Genomic DNA, 20,972 nt, shown 5'->3' on the forward strand with positions numbered 1-20,972 from the left:
AGCAGAGGCAGGGGTCCGGAGGCGATTTAAAGGGCCCGGAGCACCAGTTGCTTCATCTAATTTCCAGCCTGAATTTGTTCATGGCCAGTTGATATCCATTTGTTCTTGTGCGGGGGCGGGGGGGGGGGGCTAAGGGGTGGCGGGGCATGGCTATTTTCACCCAGGGAAAGATACAAAATGGATTCACTGAAGTTTTAAAAATAGCAGAGGCAATCTTTTCTCTTTTAGAAGACTTTAATAAGTTCAATAACAATTTTTCTGACTACACACTGATCGCCTAGTCATGCATGGGACATTTCGTAGATACAAAAAAGTAATCAAAAGCAAGAGATCATAAGTTTATATGAGTAAAATTAAATTTGCACCACTTTCTCCAGTCAGTTACAAAGTGATGGTCATTAATTTAAATGTCTTGTCATTGTTTTTGTTTGATTTTGTACTTTTCCGAGGAAAACTTCATAAAAACTAAGTACAGTGAGAGACATAATCCACAAGACTTGAAATCTCATGAGTTATTTCAGCCACTCCCTAAAAAATTCATAGCAGAATGTACATGAAAAGCACAGCCTATGCAACCCCAGGCCAACAATTGGATGAGGGGAAAAACAAATAAAGAAAAAGATCCTGAAGAGGCAACTAAGTGCCAGTTTGAGAAAGCAGTTGCCGGATTAGCATGCAGAAGCAATTAAATGGCGATGTCACTTGTTGCATTAGCCTGGCTGAAGTATTTAAGCAACACATGTATGCAAAAATACCCCATTTTCAGCCTGGGGTCTGGGTATAAAACATATGGAACGTCAAACTATTATTTTTCCTTCATCTGACTAATCTCAAACATGTAGCCTTATAAACACAGGATATTTATTAGAAATCCAGTTAAAGTTACTTCAAACAAAATATGCTGAGAAGCAGCAATTATATTCTACAGTGAGTGTATATATCCATTCAAAATCTCTCCTCTGATCAGGTGTGTCATTTCTCTCTGCGCTTTGTAGCTGGAACAGTGCTTAATCTATGCCAGGGCTGACCCCTGGCACCTCTACGCTTGGCAGCTCATAACCACAGCACCTCTGAGCTTGCTGCATCAGCTATTAAAGTTTAAAAAAAAAATTGCTTAAGCCCCAGCATTACAAATTAAGCACTGAGCTGGAGACCCTTAAAGATGAGGCAACATCCTTGAGAAACAGCAAGAACAGAAGTACATTCATAGGTAGCCTATACATATTCTTAGCGAACTTTTTACACAATGTTTTTAAAATTTGTACTTAAAATCTGTCTAGTCTTCAGAGGGCCTCTTCAGGAGGGGTGAAATCAAATGCTGTATTTCAGTGGTTCTCAAATTGTGGTACATAAGCTGCAGTCAGGTGGTATAGTTGAATGTAAATTTTATAATATCAGTCTAAAAATCCATTCTAACTAGATTGCTTAAGAGTTACTGAAGTCCTATACCACATAATTTGCAGGCTGAGATGCAGTATACTGTCAGAATTATTGCCCTGCATTGCAACAGTATCAAGAACCATTGATCATGGTTGGTCTGGCCATATAATAATTTTTTTTAAGCCTCGGCCAATTGGTGTTTAGTTATGTACAGCAGATCTTTCGGTGAGATCTGAAGTATTAGAACCAATCTTGGAATCTTATCAAAACAAAACCATGTATAATCTGCATGTCATTATAGCCTCCACCTCCAAATACCTGAGGCCCCTTTCAAACAATAGGTGAAATCCTGCTCCCACTGAAGTCAATGGGGGTCAGGATTTCACCCGATAGCTCCATTCTGCAGCCAAAGCATTTCAGTTCTCAAATTCTGAGCTATATTTGTTCCTGATGTTGAAACAGTACAAAAAGGAAGGAAGACATGCTCCACAGCAGTATCTATAGCAGGGCCGGCTCCAGGCACCAGCCCAGCAAGCAGGTGCTTGGGGCGGCCAAGGGAAAGGGGCAGCACGTCGGGCTCTTCAACAGCAATTCAGCAGCGGGTCCCTTGGTCCCTCTTGGTGGGAAGGACCTGTTGCTGAAGAAGAAAGTGGCACAGTGGAGCTGCCGCCGATCGCTCTCCCCCCCTCCCCTTGCTGTTTGGAGCAGCAAAAACCCTGGAGCCGGCCCTGATCTAGAGTCACTACATTCCACTGTGGCTAGGTTTACACCAGAAGTGGCCAACCTGAGCCTGAGAAGGAGCCAGAATTTATCAATGTACATTGCCAAAGAGCCACAGTAATACGACAGCAACCCCCCATCAATTGCCCCCTGCTTCCAGTGCCTCCTGCCCGCCGGCAGCCCTGCCAATCACTGTCTCCCTCTTCCTTCCCCACCTCCTGATCAGCTGTTTCGTGGGGTGCAGAAGGCTCAGAGGAGGTGAAGAGCGAGGGCACAGCAAACTAAGAGGAAGGGGCGGGAAGGGGTGGAATGGGAGCAGGGCCTATGGCAGAGCCAGGGTTTGAACAGTGAGCACCCCTGGCATGTTGGAAAGTTGGCACCTGTAGCTCCAGCCCTGGAGTCGGTGCCTATACAAGGAGCTGCATATTAACTTCTGAAGAGTCGCTCTGGAGCCACAGGTTGGCCACCCCTAGTTTACACTATGACCACTGGCAGCAGCATGTAGGGTACATGTAGCTACATGTCACAATGAAAAACAAGCTTCATCCACACTGCAGTGTGTAGTACAGGTCAGTGAAAGACTCTGGCAGCAGGGAAAGGCTTCAACGGCACCCCGCTGCTGGAGCCTCTAAATCAGGGGTCGGCAACCTTTCAGAAGTGGTGTGCCGAGTCTTCATTTATTCACGCAAATTTAAGGTTTCGCCTCCCAGTAATACATTTCAATATTTGTAGAAGGTCTCTTTCTATAAGTCTATAATATATAACTAAACTATTGTTGTATGTAAAGTAAATAAGGTTTTTAAAATGTTTAAGAAGCTTCATTTAAAATTAAATTAAAATGCAGAGCCCCCCCCGGACCAGTGGCCAGGACCTGGGCAGTGTGAGGGCCACTGAAAATCAGCTTGCGTGCCGCCTTTGGCGCCCGTGCCATAGGTTGCCTCCCCTGCCCTAATCGCAGTGAGAAAAGGCAGCAGGGAAATGCCCTGCTGGAGCCTTCTCCCCCCACCTCCCCCGCAGTCTCTCTCTGTGGGGGGAAAGGTTCAGCAGCAGACAGGCATTGGGACAGTACACCACCGGTGTAGACAGCTTGGACAAGTGAAGAACCATGTAGGGTATGTAATCATGTACACACCCCACGCTTCCACTGTGTATTTACCTGCATAAGCCATGCCTTGCTGGCTGTTAACACACATGCAAGGGGGGCTCTGTGTATTTGGACTCTATGCGCTACCAAAATAAGCGTGCAGCATAGATATGCCTCTGTGAATTCAGATGATATTTACCCACCTTGTGTTTGTAATCCTAGGGAAGAGGATACCAATACCAGGATTTTACAATTATTTTTTGTAAGCAAAAATTTTAAAACTAAAATGAAAACAAGGAGTGCAGTAGCACCTTAAAGACTAACAGATTTATTTGGGCATAATCTTTTGTGGGTAAAAACCCACTTCTTCAGATGCTCCGGACCCCTCATTTTTTGCGTGGATACAGACTAACATGGCTACCCTTCTGATACTTAAACTAAAATGGGTTTTTTTTAAATTGCTTCTAAAGTCTGATTTTTTAAAAACAACTTAAAACATAGGTAGCATTTTTAACCCTTAAACCTTAAACTGTAACCCAAACCATTTTTTAATTTGTCTTTGATGACCAAAATGTGGCAAGTCTGCAGGAAATATACTTGCATAGCTATATCACCATAGCTATGACAGTATAATCCCATAGTGTAGACACAGCCTACTTGCACAGAAGGGATTTTTCCAATGGGGTAGTAACACAATTTCCTTGAACAATGGTAGCTAGGTTGAATGAGGCGTACTTCCATCAACATAGCTACATCTACACTGGGGATGAAGTCAGCTTAGTCAGGACTGTGGATTTTTCATATCCCTGATGCAATTATGTCAGCCTAACTTGTAAGTATAGACTAAGCTTTAGACCGAACTCCAGGCCAGTCAGTGCGTGAAGAAAAATTACTGTTACTGTAATGGATCCGAAAATAACCATGCATAATCGGTCACATTCCAAGTGAATCTGTTTTGTAGTTGAAGCATATCTGTTTTTAAAACAAGAGGAAGGTTTATAGGTTTTTTGTTTGCATAGAGACCAAGGTTGTGAATATAATGGGCCAAATCCTGTCCTGATTCGCGCCTTATGCAACCCCACTGACTTTAAGGGGCTGCAGAGCATGTAAATTCAGGAGCATCTGGTCCATCATTACTGAAGTTAAATAACTAGAGCTGATCAAACTATTAGTTCTGAATAGTATTCATGGTGAGTTTAGCCCCTTTTTATATTTTGAGAGTGGCTTGCATGAAAATCCTGATTTTGATTAGTCAGCCATCAGTATTCATCAGAATTCTTTGAATCCATTGTAAGCCTTTTGGATTTTCATGAATTGTTCACTTCAGCTATTTATTATTCATTATTTGCATTGGGATCATTTAAGTCATATGGTATTGGCTCTGATCCACTATTAGATTAAGAAAACTTTATAATATGAACAACAAACACTCAACTTCCAAGTTCACAACATTCCTTCTAAAATAAATAAAAGTGTCAGGACTCAAACATTCACAAATACTCAAGATGAATAATAAGCCTACACCAATCATTGCAAATACAACTCAGCACTTTTAATAGTGAAAATATTCATCAATCAAGTTTTAGATTCAAATAATTTAACTAGTTCTTAAAAAAAATAATCACCACCTTTAATAAACATGCGTTGTTTTTTGGTTGGTTGAAAATGAAATCTAAGATATTTAAATATGTAATATTCCTTCTAGTAAGAACTAGCTCACTAGGTGCCTTTGCTTGTATAATGACAGGTTTCAGACAGGCAGGAATGGATTTATGTATTTTAACATTCATTTACATTTAACTCTTAGCACTGGTTATGTTCGTCAAACAATGTAATAAATGAGACAGTTTCAGTACAATCAGAAAACAAACTTCTTTCTATGCTGTTCTGCAAGTTTGATCAAATATGACATTTACAAACATTCCAGGCTGCAGGGCTAAGATCACATCCTAGAGCATGCATAATTAGGGTTACCAATTTTGGTTAGCCATATTCCTGGAGACAGGGTTGGCAAACCAATACATAATTAAACTACAGTAGAACTTTATGCCAAACCTCTTTTTGTCAACAACAGCAGCCTGTAAAACTGCAATGAGCAGCAAATGTTTCAACCAACTGGCAACCTAATTTGAGTCTACTGCGAATAGGCAACTGAGATGTATTTGATTTTAGTAAGCTGCTAATTTAGCTGTAAAATTCTTAAGATTTACCGTTGGAACAAGTCACCTTCTCTCTTGACAAATAAAACCATACAGCAGATTGTGTTGAGCAATTAAATCTGTACAGGCTATTTGGTTAGATGCTCCAAGAGTTCTGCTCAGTTTTGTTCCCACATTTACATACTTCACAATATTTAATAGACATACTGCCCAGGATCTATCTTTCAGCTTTATTTGTTCTCTTTAAAAAGGGAAGGGAAATGCACTCAGGAAAGACATTGTGTTATCACAAAATAAAGTTACGCTGTAGTTATTAAGAGATAGCTGTCTGCAGTCAAAGCTATAGCTGAAGTCTAAAAACTTTCTTGGAACATGAATTACAGGTGTGGAAATTTCTACTAGATAGTGTGCAATAGCAGGTAGTCAGATAAGGATTAGCTCAAGCACAATATCAGAGGATTCAAATGTACTATCCTCTGCATCAAAACACAGTTCCAGTCCACAATCTCCACCATATTGATTTTGGCTGGCTGCCTTGCTCCATCATTCTGTTCTGTATCCATGCTTCCCACTGCATCCTTTTATGGCTGATTCTATGCAAGGATTTGCAAATCCAGCTTGATGGCCACATATCAGCCTTTGGTTTTGCAGGGCTGGACACTGCATGTCAAGTAAGCATATCTGATTTTGAGATTAATTTTTGGATTAGAAATGCACTTTGACTCTCCAAAACTTTCTGCTTCTCCTAGATATGGCCATTTGTTTCCACTGGGAGATATCGCTGGAGATAGGAAGACTACCACCCCACCCCCACAGAAATATTCAGTGGTTAAAGAGCCTGTCAGAAAACCCTTTAAAAGGTTTAGATGCAGATATCACTTAATACAGAGGTTCTCAAACTCTGGTCCACATATCATTTCAGGCAGGCACCAGCGTGGCTTCATTAACTAGGTGCCTGGACCCTGGAGAAGCAGCACATGTGAGGTGAGGTGGTGGCCTTGGGGGGCGGGGGGGATAGGGGGTAGGTGGGAGGGGGCAGTGGGGTGAGAAGAGGGTGTTGGGGGCAGGGGTGGCTCTAGCTTTTTTGCCGCTCCAAGCACGGCAGGCAGGCTGCTTTCGGCGGCATGCCTGCAGGAGATCTGCTGGTCCTGCGGCTTTGTCGTACCCGCTGCCGAATAACTGCCGAATCCACGAACCTCCCACAGGCAGGCTGCCAAAGGCAGCCTGACCGCCGTCCTCGCAGGGCACCCCCCGCGGCGTGCCGTCCCAGACACGCGCTTGGAGCGCTGGTGCCTGGAACCGCCACTAGTGGAGGGGGGGAGATTTGGGAATACAGGCCTGCAGCGGACAGAGAAAGAGGTGACTTTCCCCAGCTCCAGGGCTGTGGCTGCAGGGGAGAGATGACCCTCCTTCCCAGCCTCCGCTGTGTGGCTGCTGTGGTGGGAGAGACTCCCCCCCCGGCACTTCCCAGCCCCAGCTTAGGGGCTGCTCCGATGGGAAAGAGAGCACATCCATCACATTAGAGAAGTAAGACTACTGATATTAAAATAGGAGTTGTGCGCTTTTATTGGCAGAAGAAAAAAATTAATATTAAAGTTTTTTTTTAATATAGCACTTTTATCGAAAGCATTTTACAATAGTTAACAGTACAAACAACATTTGGAAAAACCATTAAGTAGTCCGCCGAGATCATCTGCAATTTTCAAGTGGCCCATGAAAAAAAAAGTTTGAGAAACACTGACTTAATAGATATATCTGTAAATGGTTTGTTCAATGAAAGGAAAAATTCCTTTTCCCATTACTGTCAGCAATTTGCAGTGGAGCAGGAAGGGCAGCCAAAGATATGTATGTTATCTTTACAAAATAATGAACTTCATACCAAAGGCTTATCCCATCAACATGTCTAGAAAGAGCAAATTATACATTAAACGAAGAGGATAATTTTTGAAAGGGAAGAATTATTCTAACACTTGAGAGTCGATAATTTTTTCTGTTCAACATCAGATGAACTAGATAGAAAATGATCTTCAATTTCCGACACCTTATCAAGGTATCGTCTTAAGAAAAATTACGACAGAGCATAGTGTCTCTGAGTAAGTGTTGGCAGGATTGGGTCCATAAGCAGTAAACCTGTATGTCTTAGGCTTTCATTGGTAAAACTTTTGTTGTTCAGGGATGTGAAAAAAATACCCGCCAGGACGAAAGTTTTACCGACAAAAAGCACTGGTGCGAGAACTCTCTCCTGCCGACAAAGAGCGGCTACACTGCGCACCTTTTAGCGGCACAGCTGTGTTGCTGAAAGGTGCATAGTGCAAACATAGCCTTATTAAATTGCCAAAGATATCCACATACCCAGCAGAAAGAAAGTTGTGGGATCTTGGCATCTTTGAAAAAGTATCAGGCAATTTTGAAGTGTCATTTTACCATTTGTAAGTAATTTCTAATAGCAAATAACCTTGAAAAATGTTTTTCTGAGAAGTTCCTAATTATTCAAGCATACCACAATGGCATTTTAAATTTACCACGAAGAACCTACTCAGAACAGTTGTCTAAATGTTTGCATGCAGCACTTACATCCAAATGTTATTTCCAAATGAAAAGGAATTAATGGCATTATTATTGACTGAGGATAGGGATCATACCATATCTCTATGTGGTGTAAACATGAAAACCATTGCAACTAAATATGAGAAACGATCAATATCTGAGTATGAAGAACCGTAAAACAATCTGTATTTGGTTACCACCAAAAAAACCCCTAACTGCAATGCATTTACTTACACGCCTAACATCCTGTTTAAAAAAAAAAAAAAAAAGGAGTAGCAATACAGATGCAGCGGAATGACATCCTAATGAATGAAAATTATAGTAACAGTCTCACTTGAATTTTATCCACTTTGTACTGTCTATATGGGGGACCCTAAAATTTTGTTAGTGCTGTATAATCAGCTTGCTTTTACATACTCTCAGACACCGACCCTAAAACTGACCAGCCAGAAAGGATGTAAAACAGATGCCAGCAAAGGCAAAATTAAGTAGTTCAGCAATACAGATTTACGTTGGAACACGCAAGTATGGCAAAACTCCAGAGGAGTGGGGTAAGACTCCTTAGCTTCTAGTTTTACAAAAAGAGTTCTACAAATTTTAACTGGTTGAAAGAGTCCTGTCAAATTCCTTAAGAGAGACAAGGTGGGGAAGGTAAAAGACAATTATCTTTTCCATAACTGGTGTTCGAGACATGTTGCTGATGTCCACTCCATGTTAGGTGTGCGTGCTCACCACATACACCAGTGCCAGAAGTTTTTCCTTCAGTGGTATTGATAGGGGACCAGCTCTGGCACTCTCTGGAGTGATGCGCATGCGCTGCGGTATAAGGGGTGCCACTGGCTCCCCTCACCCTCAGTTCCTTCTTGCCGGGACTCTGACAGATGGGAAGGAGGGCAGGTCACAGAACGGACATGAACAACATATCTTGAAGAACACCAGTTACAGAAAAGGTAACTGTCTTTTCTTCGAGTGCTTGCTCATGTCCGTTCCATGTTAGGGAACTCGCAAACGGTACGAGTGGAGTCGGGTAGGAGTTCATGGATGTGTAGCTTGTAACACAGCTCTGCCGAACCCAGAGTCATCCCTAGCCTGCTGGGTGATGGTGTAGTATGCTGTGAACGTGTGAATCCAAGACCATGTTGCAGTTCTACAAATGTCCTAGATGGGAACATGCACCAGGAAGGCCGCCAAGGACACTTATGCTCTCATCAAGTAGGCCTTCATCAGAGGCAGTGGTGGGACCTACGCCAACTCATAACAGGTCCAGATGCAGGAGATGATCCAGCTGGAGATCCTCTGAGAGAGCTGGGTCAACCTACAAAAGGGACTAGTATGCACCAAGTAAAATGCCAAGGCACTCCAGACATGCAGCCACCTCTCCTCACTGGTCTTGTGCGGCTTAGGACAGAACACCAGGAGAAAGATGTCTTGGTTGCTTTGGAAGGAAGATATCACCTTTGGTAGGAAGGCTGGATGGCATTACAACTGTATCTTGTCCTTGTAGAAGATCGTATATGGCAGTTCCAAGGTCAGGGCTTTAATCTCCAACACTCATCTAGCCAATGTCACTGCCACAAGGAAGGCGACTTTCCACGATAGGTGAGAAAGGGAACAAGAGCCCAAGGGTTCATCAGGCGGACACGTGAGGTCCCATTAGGGGACAGGATCCCTAACGGGAGGGAAGAGCCTTTCAAGGACCTTCAGGAACCTGACCGACATCTCGTGTGAGAACACTGATTAACCCTGGATCAGCGGATGAAAAGCTGAGATAGCAGCTGGATGAAATTTGATAGAGAGGAGGGCCAGGCCATGATTCTTCAGGAGCAGATATTCCAAAATGGACTTCAGAGAAGAGCGCGTAGGGGACACGCTATGCTCAGACGCCCAGTAGGAGAACCTCATCCACTTTGTCTGGTATGCTGCCCTAGTGGAGTAGTTTTTCTACTTTCCAAAAGGACCTGCTACATCTTCCTGGATCAGGCTTGCTCCTCTGGGTTCAACCATGCAGCATCCATGCCATGAGGTGAAGGGAGGTGAGGCTGGTGTGCAGAAGGCGAGAGAAGGTCTGGGCAGTCCAACAGCTGCCACTGGGTGGGGGTAGGGGAATGCCTGCCAGATCCAACAGCATGCCGAACTGATGCTGGCACGGCCACGCCACGGCGATCATAATGACTCAAGCCGTGTCCCTCTTGATTTTTGACAGTACTCTGCTGACAAGCGGGATGGACGGGGACATGTACATCAGACTCCTGACCAGAACAGGAGAAAGGCATCCAAGAGAGTGCCCCTGCTGAGGCCCTGCAGGGAGCAAAACTGATGACAGTTCCTGTTCTGCTTGGTGGCAAATGGATCTACTCAGGGAGTTCTCCACATCTGGACCACTTTTGAGTTGAGCGACCACTCGTGATAAGAGAAGAAGGACCCGCTGAGGCGATCTGCCAGCATGTTCCTGAGGCAGGAAAGGTGACAGACCTCCAGGTAGATTGCACACTGAATGCAGAAATCCCATAGGTGGAGTGCCTCTTGACAGAGGGCTGACAGGCATGCTCCCCCTTGCCTGTTTACGTAAAACACTGAGGCTGTGTTGTCCATCAGCACTTGAACCACTTGGCCAGATAACTGGGAGGAAAACCGCCCTGAGCTATTTGAGGTTTATATACAACTTCAGCTCCTCTGCGGACCACGTACCTTGCATCTTAAGCCATGATGGTGAGCATTAACGCTGGTAAGGTGACCTATGTTGGTAGGTCGGTGACTGTACCAAGTCCCAATGAAGGCTTTCACAGGATCAGCATAGTACTGAGGGTGAATGGCTACAATGCTCCTAGTACTGAGGTCACGGGATCGTGCATGCATCGGTAGTTCTACACCGTACTACCAGCAACTGACACTTCAAGCCTGCAGAGCAATGTCCGGAATCCAGAAACTGACGCTAAGGGCTTTGATTAGTAGACAGCCCTGCAGTCAAGCACTAGCGAGATGCTCCCTGAGGTGGCGAGCAGAGCTGCATTGATAGGGACCGAGAGGGTGGTCCAAGGGCAGGCTTACCCCTGGATCAGAGAGCTGCCATCACTGGTGTGGGCAGCACTGGAAGGGACAAAATATCCTGCGATGCCTGCAGGACCTTCGGGGTGAACGGCATTTCCATACTGCTGTCTGGGGTGGCAGGCGCATCCCAGGATAGACTACCCACTCAACTGAAGCTGGCGTCTGATTCCCACTTGGAGATGATGAGCCACCCTTCGTAGGTCTGGGCTTGCCTCCCACCCTCTCCTTTCCCTTGCGAGCAGAAGACGACCTCTCCTGGTCTTCTTCTTCTTATTGGCAGGTGTCGTGGAGGTGGATTTTCACCTGTCCCACAACAGTACTGGCATGGTGCTCTGCACCGAAGCTGCAGTGCTGTGCACGGAGTCTGTTGGAGGCTGCTCTGGTGCCAGTGTCAGCACTGACTCCATAAGGAGCACTTTAACTTGGATGTCCTACTCTTTTTTAGTGCGAGGCTTAAAGCTCTTGCAGATGCATCACCTGTCACTAATGAGACTACTCGTCTGGTGGTCACTGACCACCATAGGCTTCCTACAACAGTCGCAGTTCTTAAATCCCAGGGAGCAGGGCATGTGCCATCCCGAGGCTAACTCCCATCTGGGGCAGTATAATTAACTAAAAACACACTCAGGGGACTAATATTAACTGACAGAACTATTTACAATAGAAGGTTCACAATGAACAGTTCTAAAGAAGGAAAGGTTTGCTCACGCAAAGGAACCTTTCAGCACCGTCACTTGCGGTAAGAAGTAATGGAGGGTCAGGGTAGCCAGTAGTGCCCCCGATAACGCGGCACATGCCCGCCACTCCAGAGGGTGCCAGAGCCAGGCCCCTATGGATACCACTGAGGGAAAAACTTCTGACACCAGTGCATGTGGCAAGCGCACACACCTAACATGGAATGGACATGAGCAAACATTCGAAGAATATCTTATTAGACAAACGTCTGTTGGTGAAAGAGAGTTTTTGAGCTACAAAGAGCTCTTCTTTAAAACAAAAATGTTTAATTCAAGATACTAAACACTTAAAAAAAATTTCAAAGAGAAAAAAGTTCTACTGCACTGTTATACGATGGTACTCAACAGCACAGCTACTATTTACTAGCTCATATTGTAAGGTGAGAGCTTCCCCAAAAGGACTGTTATGGGCAAGGAGTGGTGTTCCCAACACTTGGGTAGTGGGCAGGTTAAAAGCAGTCAAGCTAGGCTGATTGGGAAAGCAGTCACAGCTGTGGCCAGCTCAATCAGAGCCCAGCTGGCCCATACAAGAAGCTGAAGGAGTCTCTCTCTAGCAGTGGAGAGAGAAGGACCTGGATGCCTGGGAGCAGGGTACCAGAGGTAGAGCAGTGCTGGGGAAAGGCAAGGGGAGCTGAGGAGCTCCAGCCTGGTAAACCCCCCAGGCTGCAGGCCTTGGTGAAGGTGTACGAAGCTATTGGGGCTACAGATGTGCAGCCTTGGAATAGGTAGAGGCAGCTGGTCTTAACCCCTTGCCAGTGATGATTGGCCATTACAAACTGCAATCAGCCCCAGTGAGCAGGGGACTAAATGATCACTGGCAGTAGCCACTGAGGCAAGGTGGGTTTAGCAGGCTGAGGGATCCCCTGGGAGGGGTGACCCAGTGTGGGGGGATACTGCTGGGGCAGATCCCTGAGGTAAAGGACACGGGGGTCTGACAGCCAAACACCCCATCACTTGCCTTCACGTGGCAGAGACGTTTTTACTGGAAGTAGGGGTGTGAACGGCAGGTACCTGGTGCTTTTAGAATAACCAGACTGGTGGGCCCTTTGGTCTGGGGATACAGAGGCAGACTACTAAGAGGAGGAAAATGTTTATCTCAAACCCCCATCCATAGATTAAATGAAGCCTGGTATTGGGTTGTGGCAATATTAGTACCTCACTGTTAGTGGTTCACCAAGTCTACAGAAACAAGGTGGGAAGAGAGTGGGTGTGCACTTAGTCTAACTGGGGAAAGGCCCTCTTACTGTGGTGTATGAATGTTTTCTTTTTGTGGCAAGTTACCAAAGGTCAGTAGAAAAGACTAGTTATAAAGAGAGGTGAGACTGGCATCTCTGCCAGGGATTGCTGCCAATGGTAGGAGGGCATTTCAGCCCATGACAGAAGTTTGCCAATCTCAAGCCTGGGAGACTCAGACCAATTGCATTTCTGGAAGCCAGCATGTGATCAGCCCTCTGAAGAGTCAGGGGGATAGGCGGTCAGAGTGAAGAGTCAGATGAAAAGCAGTAACCTACACAGACAAATAAACCCTGTGACTGTAGGCATCTAAGTATTCACATCCTACACACTAATGCATTAAGAATGGTAAAAGATATGCCTTGTGAGGCATCACGATAACTACTTATTAATATCATTGCAAAATGTATGCGTTAATGTTATATGTCGAGTTATGAATTCCCTCTGTATGCTGTCACTAAAACATGTTTAAGGCCAGACAGCCTAGCCTAGGTAAAGATGATAAACAGGCCTGTCCTTGACAAAGATTCGTGGGTTTACATCAATTTACATATTAGCTGTAAACAAAGCCACTGAGCTAACCGGCAGGGGTTATATCCCGATCGTGAACTCGAGAGAGAAAGAGTTAATATGGCTCCAAGAGACCCAGGAGACTGAATCCCCAGGTGTCTTCTTGACTTGTAAGACAAAAACATTCCTTTGGGGATATAAGGAACAGAGAGAGACTCCATCTTTCTCCTTCATTTTAGGAGACAAAGAAACCAAACCACTTGATCTCTGTGATGGGTCCTGGCCAGTAAAAAGCTGGAAAGGAGACTGTAGGTGAGAGAAACCATCTTGAACAAAGACTGTATCTTGCTATATTAAGTTGTAGACTTTTAGGTATGTTTTTTCACATTTATTTGCTTGTAACCACCTCTACCTCTCTCTCATTTACTTGGTATTACTTAAACCATGCTCTTCTGTTAATAAACTTGTTCTATTATAAACAAATTCAGTGCTGTGCCTGAAGGTGATGTATTGATTCTTTAATGTTCTTATGGCTATAATGACCCATGTTGCCCTTAGCATTAAGGAAGCTGATAAGCAAAATACTTCACTTGCCAATATTGAGAGTTGCATTAATGCTAACATTTGGTGCCACTCATTGTTCCAAGTTGGATCTATGCTGTGCATCAAAATGAAGGCTGCAGACAGAAATCGGTGAGTTGGGGGGCTAAGCCCGTTTCTGCACAGGCAGCCGGAAAGGAAAGACAAGCTTTTCCACAATACACTGTGGAAGTATTCAGATAGCCACTCAAATTAATGTAGCGCTAAGAACTCTGGGATATGCCCCAAAGGGCCTTTCACCTCACACAATGGAGTACAATGATAGTGTGGATGCAGTAACTTGAGTAGGGCTTTGCAGTGTGTGCACTCTTACCTCAATTAGGGCAACTCTAATGGTCACATGCAAGTGTCACTCACTCATGTTTGAACTAAAGAAATACTCTAAAAGTACCCTCACAATACCCCTGAGCGGCATGTAAGCAAGCATCTCGATTTTATAGATACTTTATTAAAGTTACTTGCTCAAAGCCACACGAGTGGCAAATGTAATCAATTAAAGCTCTTTAAGCACATTTCTCAAAGTGGTGGCTTTGTCACAGAATAACTGCATGTTTTTATTTAGAGAATTGACAAGAGTTACTGTTAAGAAATAAGAACTCATCTTGGCAACAAGTATTATCAAGTGCCATTTCTGCCAAACATAATGCTAACATTTGGTGCAGCTCATCATTCCAAGTTGGATCCATTTAAAATTGTACACGATTCTTTCTGAAGTTCTTTAAAAACTGAGCCAGATATCTGCAGGTTGGAATAAAATACTTCTGGAGGCTTAACTATCCTGGTCAGATAGCGACTGATCATTGACACTTCACAAGTTTCCTGATAACTACCTCCTAACAGTTTTGGTAAGGTTGGTGATGGTCCCACGGAATGACCTGATGCTCTTATCTGTCAACCAATGCTCTGATCCAACAGTCTCCAAGCAACTAGACCCTTGCTCCCATGTAAACCCCACTTACTTTATCTGGATCTGCTGGATGCTCAGCACTTATCAATTGGACTGCTTATTTAGTTGCCTAAAATGCAAACATAGGAGCCTAACTTTAAATAACCAGTTTTTAAAAAAGCTTATTCCAAATACCCTTTTTGGTTATCTAAAAATAACCTAACTAATGAACATTAGTAAGACACCTTCTAGTCACCAAGAACTTACGTAACTGCAATGTAAAGAATTGTCTAATTACAGTCATAGTTACTGGAAACCCTGCCACATCATTTGAGAAATTTGTCATATAATCATTGGAGCATACTGAACTACTCATTGACTCATTCGAACATATAGTGCATAGGACCAAATGTGATTCTGGGAGCTGAAGAATAAAAGTATAAAAGAAATGTTTGTACAAATAAAGGGGTATGCATGGGGTTTTTGTGCTTTTGTTTTTTGTTCTGGTTTTTTATTTGGTTGTTTTAAAGAATAAATCAGTTGTGCTGTAATTTATTCTTATCTGACTTATTTTTTTAAAATGAGTTGTCAATTTATTCCACAGATACTGTATTTTTTAATATCTGTATTTAGAGCGCCAATTCATACATGCAGTTATTCTGTGACAAAACCACCACGAGCAAGCACATACTGCACTAAACAAATAGGAAAAAAGGTGTTGAGCCCATTTGTTTTCCACAGGATTGAATGTCTCCCTATCACTGGGTTTTATTTAATCAAATGAGAATTTCAGAAGTGACTGCAATTCTTATTTAGCATTAATAAAACTCCCCCCAAGTGTATTACCAGGAAAACACCGTTGTTATCCTCACATAAAACCCTGTGAAAGTCTATACTCTTCCAAACCAAGCCGCGTTCATTTAACAATAGTTTCTGTTACCTGGAAAATTAATGTGAAATAGGATTCTTCTGCAGAGCATTAGCTCTACTATGTCAGCACCTGAGGCACATACACTCATCTCAGACAACGGTCTTGATCCACATCCATTCTTCTATACTGATGCACCTTTTGGATTCTATGCTCAACTTCCATCTCTGAAGTCCCTGCCCTGCCCCTAAGTGCAGTGCACACCCTAACTGCCACAGAAATGTCTGCGCCCCTTTATTTCCTTTTACAGCTTCTTAATCATCACCCCTCTGTCCAACAGAAGCCATGTTCTTTCTCTCTCCTATGCTGCTTAAATTGCACCTGAGGTACTATAAAATGAAGAGATGATGGCAAATAATGAGCATACCATGGATGATTCAGTAATTAAAGTTAGCCTGGGACTCTGGAAACCAGAGTTCAAGTCTCTGCTTTCCCACAAATTTCCCAGGTGATCTGGGGCATGTCATTTCTTGCTGTGCCTCAGCTTCCCATCTATTATTATGCCCATTTTACACTTTCCTACCTCACAAGTGTGTTTTGAGGATAAATACATTAAAGACCATAAAGCATTCCAATACCACAGTAATGGGGGCCAGATAAGTACACTGGAAATTCTTAGATTATAGCACAAAAGAGCAGTTGGCTTGAATGACTAATGTGACTTCCAATAAGGAAGACAAATGACCTTTTCATGACTCAGATGGAAAAATAATTTTAGATGGGGGTGGGGTGGAGAAAAGGTACCCTGTAAATTTGTAGTTCGGTAGGAATAAGGAAGTTAATTTCATCTAATAATTCAATCTGATAAAAGCATACATTACATATACTTGCCATTCTTTCATACCCTTTTGCTGCAATAGTAAAGAATGGGATATAAACATAATTTCACAACAGCATACGAGTGTTGACTTACAAGTTAAATACTTTGCTTTGCAAAGTCCTCTGATGGAGATGTCTAAGTGACAATTATAACTCAGCTGACAGCTTCTAAATGATTTCTAACTCTCAGGCCATGTCTACATCTAAAATTTTGCAGCGCTGGTTGTTACAGCTGTATTAGTACAGCTGTATAGGGCCAGCGCTGCAGAGTGGCCACACTTACAGCAACCAGCGCTGCAAGTGGTGTTAGATGTGGCCACACTGCAGCGCTGTTGGGCGGCTTCAAGGGGGGTTCGGGGAACGCGAGAGCAAACCGGGAAAGGAGACCAACTTCGCTGCGGTTTGCTCTCGCGTTCCCCGAACCACCCTGCAAACCGCAGGGAAGGAGACCTGCTTGCTCGGGGGTTCGGGGAACGAGAGAGCAAACCGGGAAAGGAGACCAGCTTCGCCGCGGTTTGCTCTCGCGTTCCCCGAACCACCCTGCAAACCGCAGGGAAGGAGACCTGCTTGCTCGGGGGTTCGGGGAACGAGAGAGCAAACCGGGAAAGGAGACCAGCTTCGCCGCGGTTTGCTCTCGCGTTTCCCGAACCACCCTGCAAAACGCAGGGAAGGAGACCTGCTTGCTCGGGGGTTCGGGGAACGAGAGAGCAAACCGGGAAAGGAGACCAGCTTCGCCGCGGTTTGCTCTCGCGTTCCCCGAACCACCCTGCAAACCGCAGGGAAGGAGACCTGCTTGCTCGGGGGTTCGGGGAACGAGAGAGCAAACCGGGAAAGGAGACCAGTTTTGCCGCGGTTTGCTCTCGCGTTCCCGGAACCACCCAGCAAACCTCAGGGAAGGAGACCTGCTTGCTCAGGGTTCGGGGAACGAGAGAGCAAACCGGGAAAGGAGACCAGCTTCGCCGCGGTTTGCTCTCGCGTTCCCGGAACCACCCAGCAAACCTCAGGGAAGGAGACCTGCTTGCTCGGGGTTCGGGGAACGCGAGAGCAAGCCGGGGAAGGAGACCAGCTTGATTACCAGAGGCTTCCTCCTTCCACGAAGGTCAAGAAAAGCGCTGGTAAGTGTCTGTTTGGATTACCAGCGCTGGATCACCAGCGCTGGATCCTCTACACCCGAGACAAAACGGGAGTACGGCCAGCGCTGCAAACAGGGAGTTGCAGCGCTGGTGGTGCCCTGCAGATGTGTACACCTCCTAAGTTGCAGCGCTGTAACTCCCTCACCAGCGCTGCAACTTTCTGATGTAGACAAGCCCTCAGTTCAGGATAGTCCAGGCATCACTTTGTCATTTTCTAAAACAATAGGTTTTAGGGTTTAACCGTTCTCTCGGTCTTTCTCTCAGGTTTCTTCAGAAAGGTTTGCCTTTCTTTGAACTTTGCCTGCTCTGGAGAGAAAACATGATCTACCCTTGGTGCATACATGCTGCTCTCAGCTTCCTGTTGTCTCCAGCCACACCCAGACAGCCTCCTACTTTTGTTTACAAGCTCAGCAACTATTCCTCAGCAAATCAGATGCCCTTTATCATTGCTTAACATTCTCCAATATGTTTCTCTCAATGCATTTTACTATACACTTTAACCACCACCACCACCTACAAAGGGACAATAATATAGTGTTGATATTTCTTAAAACAGGTAATGACAATTCTTTCATTCTTGACATCCAACTAAAATGGGTACTTTTTTTAAAAATAAAAAAGAACAGCGTTTTATCACATTCTCTTCTCCTCTGTTATGGTATCTTCACATTGTGTTACTACTACCACCAGAGGGATAATTTTTGGGCTCTTATTAGCCAAAAGTTTACTCAGTTTGTCACCACATTATTATACACTACTTGGAATCACAGAATTTACTGATTTCTTAAAGTAAATGTTCATGAAAACGACTCTAGTAGTTAACCGCGCTTTACCTCATTGCAGTTTTATTGCTAATAAAGGCATTCGCTGCCCAAGGACAGAAAATTGAATTGCAACAAATTTTAATACAAGCATGAAATAATTTTAAGATAAAGGTAGATTAGAAAAAAATATTTCAATTCAAGTTCTCTGTACCGGAGCAGAGGCACTCTCCTTACGGATAATCCTGAAGCAAACTACAGAAGAAGAGTAAGGAGAGCGCGCAAGCCTCTGCTTTTGTACACAGGGGAGATGGAGAGATTTTTCTCCTTGAGTTAGACATTATATCTGTACTTGACAGTAGTATTGATGCTTACAGGTTTGCTGTGTAAAAGTTTAATCAAAAGTCTATTGACATAAACGGTATTTATTCAATGAACAAGGGGAGGGATTTAAAATCAGGTGCTTTTTTGTTGTTGTTTGGGGAGAGAGCGGAATTTGTAGGAACCATGACATGTATTCAGTTATTAGCATAGCATGGAGGTGGCAGAGGGTGAAAGGGAGTGGACTAGTTATAAAATGTCTGCAGGCAGGATCTCTGCACACAATATCCCAAGTGGATCAACAAAGGTTAATCTCATCTATCGAGAAGTTATTTACACAAACACATAGATTCATAGACTCTAGGACTGGAAGGGACCTCGAGAGGTCATCGAGTCCAGTCCCCTGCCCTCATGGCAGGACCAAATACTGTCTAGACCATCCCTGATAGACATTTATCTAATCTACTCTTAAATATCTCCAGAGATGGAGATTCCACAACCTCCCTAGGCAATTTATTCCAGTGTTTAACTACCCTGACAGTTAGGAACTTTTTCCTAATGTTCAACCTAAATCTCCCTTGCTGCAGTTTAAGCCCATTGCTTCTTGTTCTATCATTAGAGGCTAAGGTGAACAAGTTTTCTCCCTCCTCCTGATGACACCCTTTTAGATACCTGAAAACTGCTATCATGTCTCCTCTCAGTCTTCTCTTTTCCAAACTAAGTAAACCCAATTCTTTCAGCCTTCCTCATAAGTCATGTTCTCAAGACCTTTAATCATTCCTGTTGCTCTTCTCTGGACCCTCTCCAATTTCTCCACATCTTTCTTGAAATGCAATGCCTAGAACTGGACACAATACTCCAGTTGAGGCCTAACCAGCGCAGAGTAGAGCGGAAGAATGACTTCTCATGTCTTGTTTACAACACACCTGTTAATGCATCCCAGAATCACGTTTGCTTTTTTTGCAACAGTATCACACTGTTCACTCATATTAAGCTTGTGGTCCACCATGACCCCTAGATCTCTTTCTGCCATATTCCTTCCTAGACAGTCTCTTCCCATTCTGTATGTGTGAAACTGATTGTTCCTTCCTAAGTGGAGCACTTTGCATTTATCTTTATTGAACTTCATCAGGTTTACCTCGGACCATTTCTCCAATTTGTCCAGATCATTTTGAATTTTGACCCTGTCCTCCAAAGCAGTTGCAATCCCTCCCAGTTCGGTATCATCTGCAAACTTAATAAGCGTACTTTCTATGCCAACATCTAAGTCATTGATGAAGATATTGAACAGAATCGGTCCCAAAACAGACCCCTGCGGAACCCCACTTGTTATACCTTTCCAGTAGTATTGGGAGCCATTAATAACTACTCTCCGAGTACGGTTATCCAGCCAGTTATGCACCCACCTTATAGTAGCCCCATCTAAATTGTATTTGCCTAGTTTATCGATAAGGATATCACGCGAGACCGTACCAAATGCCTTACTAAAGTCTAGGTATACCACATCCACCGCTTCTCCCTTATCCACAAGACTCATTATCCTAACAAAGAAAGCTATCAGATTGGTTTGACACGATTTGTTCTTTACAAATCCATGCTGGCTACTCCCTATCACCTTACCACCTTCCAAGTGTTTGCAGATGATTTCTTTAATTACTTGATCCATTATCTTCCCTGGCACAGAAGTTAAACTAACTGGTCTGTAGTTTCCTGGGTTGTTTTTATTTCCCTTTTTATAGACGGGCACTATATTTGCCCTTTTCCAGTCTTCTGGAATCTCTCCCATCTCCCATGACTTTCCAAAGATAATAGCTAGAGGCTCAGATACCTCCTCTATCAACTCCTTGAGTATTCTAGGATGCATTTCATCAGGCCCTGGTGACTTGCAGGCATCTAACTTTTCTAAGTGATTTTTAACTTGCTCTTTTTTTATTTTCTCTTCTAAACCTACCCCCTACCCAAAGAGAATGTCAAAGCGTGCTCAGATTAACAACACTTTGCATCTTCTAACAAGAGTCCTTTGAGCAGGAACAAACAGAATCCTGTTTAAAAATAGTGTGCAAATGAAACTGTTAGGAACCTAATTGGAGGGTTCTGTAAAAAAAGCAG

The 20,972-nt window shown here is 43.9% G+C and overlaps 1 protein-coding gene across 6 annotated transcripts in view; it reads right to left on the reverse strand.

The window, feature by feature from the left end:
- Window positions 1-20,972, reverse strand: part of NEDD4L (NEDD4 like E3 ubiquitin protein ligase) — a 362,300-nt gene that overhangs the window by 204,294 nt on the left and 137,034 nt on the right. The gene's annotated exons all lie outside the window — the stretch shown is intronic.

Source organism: Gopherus evgoodei, chromosome 6 (genome assembly GCF_007399415.2).
Source record: "Gopherus evgoodei ecotype Sinaloan lineage chromosome 6, rGopEvg1_v1.p, whole genome shotgun sequence".
Classification (NCBI taxonomy): Eukaryota; Metazoa; Chordata; order Testudines; family Testudinidae; genus Gopherus; species Gopherus evgoodei.